The following is a 9633-nucleotide window of genomic DNA, read 5'->3' on the forward strand; positions in this document are numbered from 1 at the left end:
TAGGGTGAACTTGTCAATATCTAAGTGACCCAAATAATCATGCTTCTTTTTTCCTTCGCATGAAGGTTTTAATTCCTCCCTACCTGAACAGAAAGCCATTGACTGAGAAATATCTGCTTTCTCAAAGTTAACAGGTGTTCCTTTCTGTGCAGTTAATCGATAGATGTTGTCAAGTCAATGAACACAGGATGGTGGCGTTGAACCAACTGGATTCCTTCTCACCCCCTCTGGAGCATAATCAATCGGGGCCGCTGAGGTATTCAGACCCACTGAAGCTCTGTTCTGTCATGCACATAACACACAGCCTAATAATATGGCAGAATACCAGTCATAATTGGACAAATTGATTTGCTGAAAATCTGAAAAAATATGCATTGTCTGTGTTCTTCAGGATAAGCCCTTTCATCCCCGCCTACAGCAAGATCATTACACAGGTTGTACAAACCTCAGTAGTTTCTTAGCTGATTTTGTGAAGTACCTATTTTTACAAAACGGAGGGGGTTAAGCATGAGTCAAAAGCATGATTTTTCTGTCACAGTGTATGATTAAAATTATAAGGAAAACTGGGACCTTGGGCTTATAAAGTTGTCCAAGTCACAATAGTTTTCATGGCGGTGGTCCAAATGACAGTTTTCTTGTTCACCCCTTTTGGAAAGCAGGAGGTATGGTTTCCTTGGTATCAAGCTGTTGTAGGATACATTTACAGAAAATCTGCTTCACTCATTTTTTTGTTTTTAGAATAACGTACACAAGTACCCCAGGGCCTCTTTGTATACTCTAATCTATGTAAACAAAATAAATTAAGAGAGGAAGAGAGGGAGGGATGGACAGAAAGGAGCATTTACTGCTAGGCTGAGGGTGTTGTTACCTCTGCCAGGCGAGAGCCTGGAGGGGATTATGCGTTTGGTCGTGTGTGTGTGTGCGTGTGTATCTTTCCGCAACTAATCTCGCATAATACTGGGTCAATCAGCCTAATACTTGTTGTGCATGCTGGCAGCAGGCCAAGAACCTGAATTCTCGAATATCTTGCAAATCGGTCAACGACAAGTATTTTATTTGAATTAATTTCCAGCATTGTTCATTGAAATAGCCTACATTGACGGCTAACGCCACACTCTTCCTAACCGGCCGGTAGTGGCCGCAAGTGATCAACAATTGCTTCGGTTTGGAATGAAATACCAGCGATGTAAATGTCCATTTCAACGTTAAAATGCCAACAAAATAATCCGCCAAATAACGGGGTACGTTAATGTTTGAATCTGTGGCAATTATTTTGTTGCCATTTTCACGCTGAAATTGATATTTTACATCGCTGGTCTTTTGGAATTGTTCCCGTCTAGATTGTTCCTGTCCAGATTTGAAACGAAAGTGCCAGACTGTAACGTCAACATTAGCTCTGTCTAACACACCGTAGCTGATATGAATGACATTAACTAAAATGTCACCACCTTTAGCATTACTTCACTGAATCGGAGTTTTTGGGATTTTCAGTGGCACATGGTAAAAACTTGTAATATTGTATTTGTCTGGTTGCATTTATTGTGTAGCCTCTATTGTTGCATCAGCAAAGCTAACTAGCCTGTCGGAGATCTGCACTTTACTGAGTGCACTCTTCTAGTTTGTTATGTGAACCTTTTAGCTGTGCCAATATTCATGATATAACACGGCTTAAAGTTCCATTATACCTTTATAAAACAAACTCATCCAAAGATATCCGCATAGACCTTGGAATATACTGGCAGTCTGTGCCATTTTATTCACAAACCCCCCTGGCAGACAATGGACAACAACAGGTGCTTTTACCCCGGTGCGATCGTGTCGCTGTCTACTCCGGCACGCTATTCAACAATTAGGTATGGATGAATAATTGTAGACCCTGTAGTTATAGAAACGATTGGCCTATAAAGCCACCTACATATTTTCGAGTTTTCTCTGAAGCTGAGACTTCAAATAAACTACAAAAAAACTACTTCTCCATTTTGTTTTGTCATGCACATTTTAGGGCTTTTCTCGATGTTTCTGGAATATGCCTCTCTTAGCCTATATGATAAAACTGCTATAATTTAGAAATGCAAACATTGAAATTGGTTTTGTAATCTTTATGAAATTAGGTCGCTGCTTCATGCCGTTCATACTCTGCAGTTCAGAGTAAGGATGAGTAACTATGTTTTGATTTATAAAAACATTTGCCTGTGTTTGAAGCTTGATTTGACTGTTTGTTTACCTCAGTGTTATAAAACCCTGTTATGGCTATATAACATATAGGTCATTGTTTGTTAAACACAGCTTTAAAAAGCAAAGAACCTGTTGTTAAACTGCATTATTTTTGATGTCATTGTAAAATCATCATGACTTTAATGCTTTAATATCTCAACAATAGCAGTACAAGTGATTATAATGGTAAAAAATCTGAAATTTTTGGCATTTAATACAGCTTCCATGTTAAAATCCACCCACATCCGGTTTATGCCACTCCCACTTCCGGTTTGTATCAGAATATACAGATACTTTTTTTTTGGCTGAATACAGATAAAAAATTGAAATAGTGGCATCTTTGTCCATCCATAGTACACACTACATATGGCATACTACTTATTACCTACTACTCAGCACGCACTGTATGGCACATACTACTTAGTACATACTACCTAGTGTGTACTAGGTTGTATGTACTAAGTAGTAGGTGCTCAGTAGTATGCACTAGGTAGTAGGTATTAAGTAGTTAGTGACTAGTAGGCAGATGTGGGGGAAACAAATTCTTTGGGGTTTTTTTGGGGGGGTTAACTTAAGCGTAAGTCTTCAGGTTTTTAGGTTTGCGCTGAAGACTCTGTTGCTCTGGTAACCAGTATGGCTAAATTGTGAACTCACTTTGTGAACATCCATTTGAGTTTATCCCAAAATGTCAACAAATGAATCAGATTCACTGAGTTAGCCACATATGTGTAACTGCAATGAGGCCTGGTTACAATAAACAATGTTGGTTACCTTATCCTATGAAATTAAACAAGGTCTATTCCAATACATTGCTACCCCAATGTTTCCTAAATTATTTCAGGTAACTTGACCCTGTGTTTTTTCATCTTACCATCTGAAAATAATGTGCTAATTTAAAGTTCATTTCTTTTTGTACAGTGTTTGTTATGAGTAACTGATAATAATGCATATAAATGTATGAACCATAAAATAATTAAATAGAGAGCGAGAGAGCCATGCAGACTCTCGGCCTTTAAAAGCATTAACTTCTGTACCTTTTGACCTCATGTAAACAGACAGAATCCACGAACAACTCCACGTGTCCACGCAAGCCCCAAAATTGGGTTATTGTACTTTTTCTGCCAATTGCATCATCACAAATGGTTCGGTACCACTTTCAATAATTTCAATAAATCCCTGTTGGACATTTAGCTACATCTGCCAATGAGAACATCTCATCTTGAAATTAGCCAATTACCGGACACTCGATACACAGACGAAAGAACGTTGTGAAAACTTTGCATTCACCATCTTGGTCTTGTGTGGAAGCTACCTTGCTTGCTAACTAATAATTGCCAATCCAAATACCAGCAAATTAGCTTTTACAGCTAACTGAAGAGAATGCCCAATCACACAGTGATTATAAAATGACTATGAATAATCACAAAACTATATGCCCAAGGACAGAACATCCATCCATAAACTTTCAATATTAAAAGTGCCAAGCTATATAACTGGCTTGTTTATATACTATGTGTGATAAAACCCAAAGTATTTGATTCCCTCACTTCTGCCTACTAACTACTAACTAATTAGTACCTATTACATAGCACATGCTACTTAGCACCTACTACTTAGTGCATTACACCTAGTACACACTACCCAGTACATACTACTTAGTACATACTGCGTAGTACATACGGTCAGTATGTACTAAGTAGCATGTAATAAGTAGTATGCATTAGGTAGTAGGTACTACGTAGTAGGTATTAAGTAGTTAAGAGAGAGTCTTAAGCCAAAACCTGTGAAACTGAAGGCTTATGCTTAAGTTAAAACCCCCACTTCTCCACACACCAATAAGTGAAACAGCGGACAGCCCACATCTGGACATTGAACTGAGGGGCTTAATGAGATGTTTAAAGTCTCATTTGTTATTACAGTTGTCTGCATAAAATGTGTCCATATCATGTATGTTCATCTTAGTGGAATATTAAAAGGGTGAATGAACATTCTATTTCTCTATGCTATATTATGAGTATCAGCAGAACAGCTTGTCAACCAATCAACATTCAGGGCCAGTACTACCCATTTTATAACTGTTGCTGCAGTACATGGATTTTCTCAGTAATCTTAGTTTTCCAGCTGGACATGCAATGGAGGTGCAGTTTTATGTGAAGGTATGGGAGCTGACACCACTGTGTTCTTTTTTTGTCCATCTCATTTCAAAGTCAGTAATTTAGTCATCTTACTTTTCCACTGGAATTTGTATGTGACTTAATTTAGCGATATGAAATAATAAGCATTTGGGAATAATAGGACCATAGAGAGAAAAAAATGGAAGTATTGACATTTTAATTGATGACATACATCCTGTCACGCCTGGCGTCTGTCTTCCCCTGCTGCTTTCTCTGTGCCTGTATTGTTTCAGTGAGCCAACAGGGGGAGTTGCCACCCTTAATTGCTAATTGTCCTGGGAATAAAAGGCTGAAGATGGCGTGAATCCAGAGCTCCTTCTATCCCGACCTGGCGGGACACTAAATTAATCTAATGTATAGGTTGTAAATAAATTATTCACTTTTTGCACCATGACCTCTGCCTGGTTTCCGTTTTTGTTCGGCCTGCCCGACCCGGGCCGTAACAATCCCATTAATAAGAGTGGTAGGGTTTTCAAGCATTCAAGATCTCCTGGAACTGAAGGGATATGATATCTGGAGGAATATGACTTCCAAGGCACTTGATGGCAGTGTGGGTGCACTGGAGGGAAAGCACTGAGCCGGTTATTGCTTGCTTTTACTAGTTATGAGAAGTTTCCAAAACATATGCCTAAGTATGAGAACATTCAGAAGGTACCTCAAGACATTGTCCACATAAAACTGATTTTCTGATTAATGTTGAAATTTCTATTCTGCCAAATCGTACAGGCAATCAATTTGATGAATAGTTTAAAATGAAATTGGGATATTGGGCAACCTTGCCTTGTTCCAGGAGCCAGTATGACTGGGTTTGGATATCATGCCATTGCTGATAACTGATTCCACTGGGGAGAAGTGTAGAGTTTTGATCCAATTCATGAATTGCTTGAAATGAAATTGCCTCCCAATCCAAAACATTCAAGGGTATGTCATGAGCCCCTGCTTGAGTATTTTTTTTACTGGGCTAGGGAGTGCCTGGCTGTGGGCAGAGATGCATAATTTCAAATGAGTGGTGCCTAGCTGCAGATGAAAGTTGAAAGGACACTGTCTTCTAGTGCCTTGTTCTTTTTTTTCCCCTCTCTCTCCGATCTCACTTATTTTTGTTGCATCAGTATGTGCACCGCAACAGGCCCAACCCAGGAGGCTTACATGTATGATGGAAAATTTTTTCCTGCAATATTCCATACATGAAACATAACACATGTATTGCAAATGATTTCTGTTCTTCCTTTAACCTCCTGCTATAGAGAGGCAGGTACTTCAGGTTGATTATTTTGAAGTATTTTATTTGCTTTCCCCCCCCATTTCCTCAAAATTTGGAATGCCCAATCCTATATTAACACTCATAACTGAAGCAGCCTCTAACGAGCGCAGACAAGCATGTGTTCTCTTCTGTGGTAACATTCAGTACGTAAAGTTATTAATATGCCCTACAGCGCATCCACAATACTCACAGAGATCCATATTTGTTTTTCATACAAACATTTTACAATTTATGTTGCTACCGCAGAGATTGTCAAAAAAATATCTGTGCACCACGTGTTTGAGTACAAACTGATTTTCCTGTATGGCTCTTGCCTGTGACTGGGATTGGTTGGGGTTGAAGCGGACTCGATTAAAAGGTGTAGTTTCTCAGGGAAATGTTAGCGTTTCATTACAGAGCCTGCTTAAGTGATTTAACTGACCCCTTGGGCCGAGTCATCCAGAGATAGAGGGTCCTGCTTCGAAAGAGCCAACTACACCATGCAAGAGCACCCCCTCTGGCCATTCAAGCCCCTGCAGCCTGCCTGCACCAACTGCACAATGAAGTACCCTCTTCCCACCCAATGACTGCTCAGATCAACTGATGGACCGAATAGTCAAACAGAAACTCCAGAACGTGCTTCAGACGGGATCAAATGCTTCCCTGCAATCTCCTGACTTGACAGAGAACCTTGCTCAGAAACCGGCAGGCCAATGAGTACAACTGGCCATTCCAAAGTGGAAGAAAAAGCACGGATAAAAACTGGTGTAGAATGAGAAGTTGATCATTAATACTGCCGGCCCTGCGGCAGATAGAGCATTTAAAATCAGCCGGCTCATGCGACGGGGAAAACATAATAAAGGTTTTTCAGAAATAAAAAAAAACAGCAACTTTGAACCTCATGACTGCTTCAGAGCTGGCAGCCCCTGGAAAGAACGTAAAGGTCTTGTTTGATGAAATATCTAATAATGAGAAAAATTTACCGAATCCATGTTAGGTCACCACTGTGCTCCATTGTTAAGGGGGAAAATAGAAGTTAATGCGGGCTGAAAATTACATATATTTTCTTTTCCTTGAAATTCTCATTTCCAGTGTGTATCTTCAATTGGTTTTTCTCAGTCTATCTAGCTAATGCGGTCTTTTTCTTCCAGAGAACATTTCCCCCCCTGAACATTTCCCTCCCCCTTTCCTCAACCATCAATCCATCTCCTCTGCCCCTTCTACTCAGTAGCATTTTCTACTCAGTAAAAAATCAGCAAGGCATTGCATTTAACAAGGATAGAGTAGTAATGCTAGATCTGGAAAATGGATAGAGTCACTGATTGTAGTTAATTGCAATTGCAAGGAAAAGAGTGCCAAATTGTTTTGTTTTTTTTCCGTGGAGTCAAGCTAGTAGTCATTACAGGACTCTAGCTTATGGTTATGCTTCAGTGCAGTTGAGAGGAGAATAGCAATAGCAGCCTAAATGTCTGAAAAGACAGGTTGAAAAGCATTTTCAATTTTCAATTTATGGCAGAAGACTGTGAATACCTCAGCAGTGGCATCTGCTGGTGATTCTTTCCATCACTGCGGGAACATAATCAAAATGCTTGCCCCTATTTCGAAGGAGCCATCAAGTCACCAGACGCCATGGATGGGAATGCTTAGGCTTGGGCATGGATGTGACGGTAGATAGCAGCCTGCATGTAAACAGGAGCTGTCCCTGTAGGCTAACAGCAGTGTTTAGATGCTGCTTGACTACCACCTGATATGGTTTGCCTATATAAAATCCTTTCGCATATTTTGGATTAGGGAACTGTAGCTTGTCATATTGCAATACAACGGCAACAAAAGGATACAAAAGTAAAAAGAAAAACACTATAAAACTATTTTTCCCAGGGGGCAGCACTGGCCCTACAGGCACGTATGGCCGCAGCCGTGGTTCATTGCAATCACATCAGCTGTGGCCCATTGCCTAATTATGGGCTGTATACGAGGCCTAGCTTTAAGGCCTAGAGAGGAGGGTTTTCAGGGCGTTGGGTGTGGGTATGTACGGTGTGGTGAGTTGATGCCTGGTTGGTGCCTGGTTATTCTTCTTCCTTTAAGCTGTTTGGTTGGTAAATTTTTATTTGGCATTTTTAAAATTTATTTCTGTAGCGTAAGGGTTTTTTGATCAGTAAAAGACGGTAAGCCAAACCTTTCAGTTGTTTTCCTGTCTGTTCACTACGTGAGCAGTGGCCATCCCCAGCCCTGCCTCACATGACATAATTACCTCGATATATAAAATGTTAAATTGCTGTTGAATTACAACCATGTTAGCCTTTGTTATTATTTTTACAGTTATGATCATAATGACAATGGTCGAATGGGCACCCCACTGCATCCAGGACAGCTGAATTACTGAAGATTGTCTTCCACAAACTGAAAACACCTCTATTTACACTGCATCTTGCCTCAACTAACCCAGAGCTCTGAGCTGTTATCATGGATTTTGGATTACTGGCCCTATCTTTGCTACATGTAACATTTTATTATCAGACCCCTCCGCTACAATTTCCCCAATAATAACAATAATGTTGATGATGATCATTATTATTATTATTACTACTACTACTACTACTAATAATAATAATAACTCATGGCTATTTGCACCAAAGGACACACAGGGCAGTGATGGTGTGTGAATTGTCATTTTACCCCCCTGCACAAAGCACAAACCATTTTTAGTCCTGTTGATTATTGTAACTTTGAGGTCGCTCTCATGCAGTAATTTGCTTTTCTCCACATGTACTTCTGTTGCTATAGAAAGCCATGCTCACCTTGAGTGCAATGTTCTCTGGTTGAATGCGTACAGGAAAGTTCCAGGGTAATGTGTAGAAAATTAACGTACAGCCTCCGGCCGGGTAACACAACCAAACGAGCTGCCTTGCAGTCACCTGAAGTGTTTTCAGTGTGATTTCCCCGACACCAGCCGCCCATCGTAAAGTCAGCAAGTTGTCAAGTTTGAATACCTAAAATGTCCTTCGTTGCACAGAAAAACTGTCTGGGCATATCAGTCATACGCTAAAAGGGAATTTAAATAAAACAACCCCAGAAAGGGCATGTTTGCCATGTTACTTACCCCCAAGAGGGCCTTGGAACATGTGCATAGGACCAATAAGGGCACAAAACTTTTACAGTCACCAAATTTGCTCGCTGGCATGAGCATTAATGATGTCAAAGCTATCCACTGTCTATAAAAGAAAGGTCACAGCATGTTAACAGCAGGGCTTTTGAAAAGGGAAAGATTCTTGACATTTCTAAATAACTGTAATAGCAATATTTTGCCAGTAATATTAGGTGCAACTGCAGAGTCAGGCCAAAATGCATATTATCAGGAGATGGCAGGCTTGCACACAGTTCTTGGAAAGCGGTTATGAATTTTTATTTTTTATTTTTTTTGCCAGTCATGTCAGCCAGAAACATTCAGCTGAATGACGACAGACCTTAACTAGCTGGTGCAGGCAAGCAACAAGCATCCCATCAACCAGATGAGTCATGAATTAGGATGGTCAATATTGCAAATCCCAGAGAATAAATAATAAAGGGCCCAGCAGAAAGGCTGCCTTTCAACTGACCATTTATACCATTACTTATTTAATTTTTGATAGATTTGTACATACATTTTTGTATGATTTATTTTACAAAGAGCACTTTAATTTACTGGATTTGACGTAAATCGTTCCACAATTCTCAAAAAAGGGGAGTACGACAATTCACTTTCAAAATGTTTTAAAGTCCTTGAAAATATTTTACATGACAATTACATAATGATCACTCAGAAGATGCTCTTATTCAGAGTGACTTGCAGAAGTGGACAACATCAGTGGTCCTCTCAGGAATACAGACATCATACAAAGAAGGAGAAGAAAGAACATTTACAATCAATCAATGCCAAGTTAACCAAACAAACCAACAATTAGGATTGCAAAACAGTAAACACCATCATACTGCTGACCTATCTTTGTACAGATATACCTATATGAT

This window comes from Anguilla anguilla, chromosome 11 (assembly GCF_013347855.1).
Source record: "Anguilla anguilla isolate fAngAng1 chromosome 11, fAngAng1.pri, whole genome shotgun sequence".
Classification (NCBI taxonomy): Eukaryota; Metazoa; Chordata; class Actinopteri; order Anguilliformes; family Anguillidae; genus Anguilla; species Anguilla anguilla.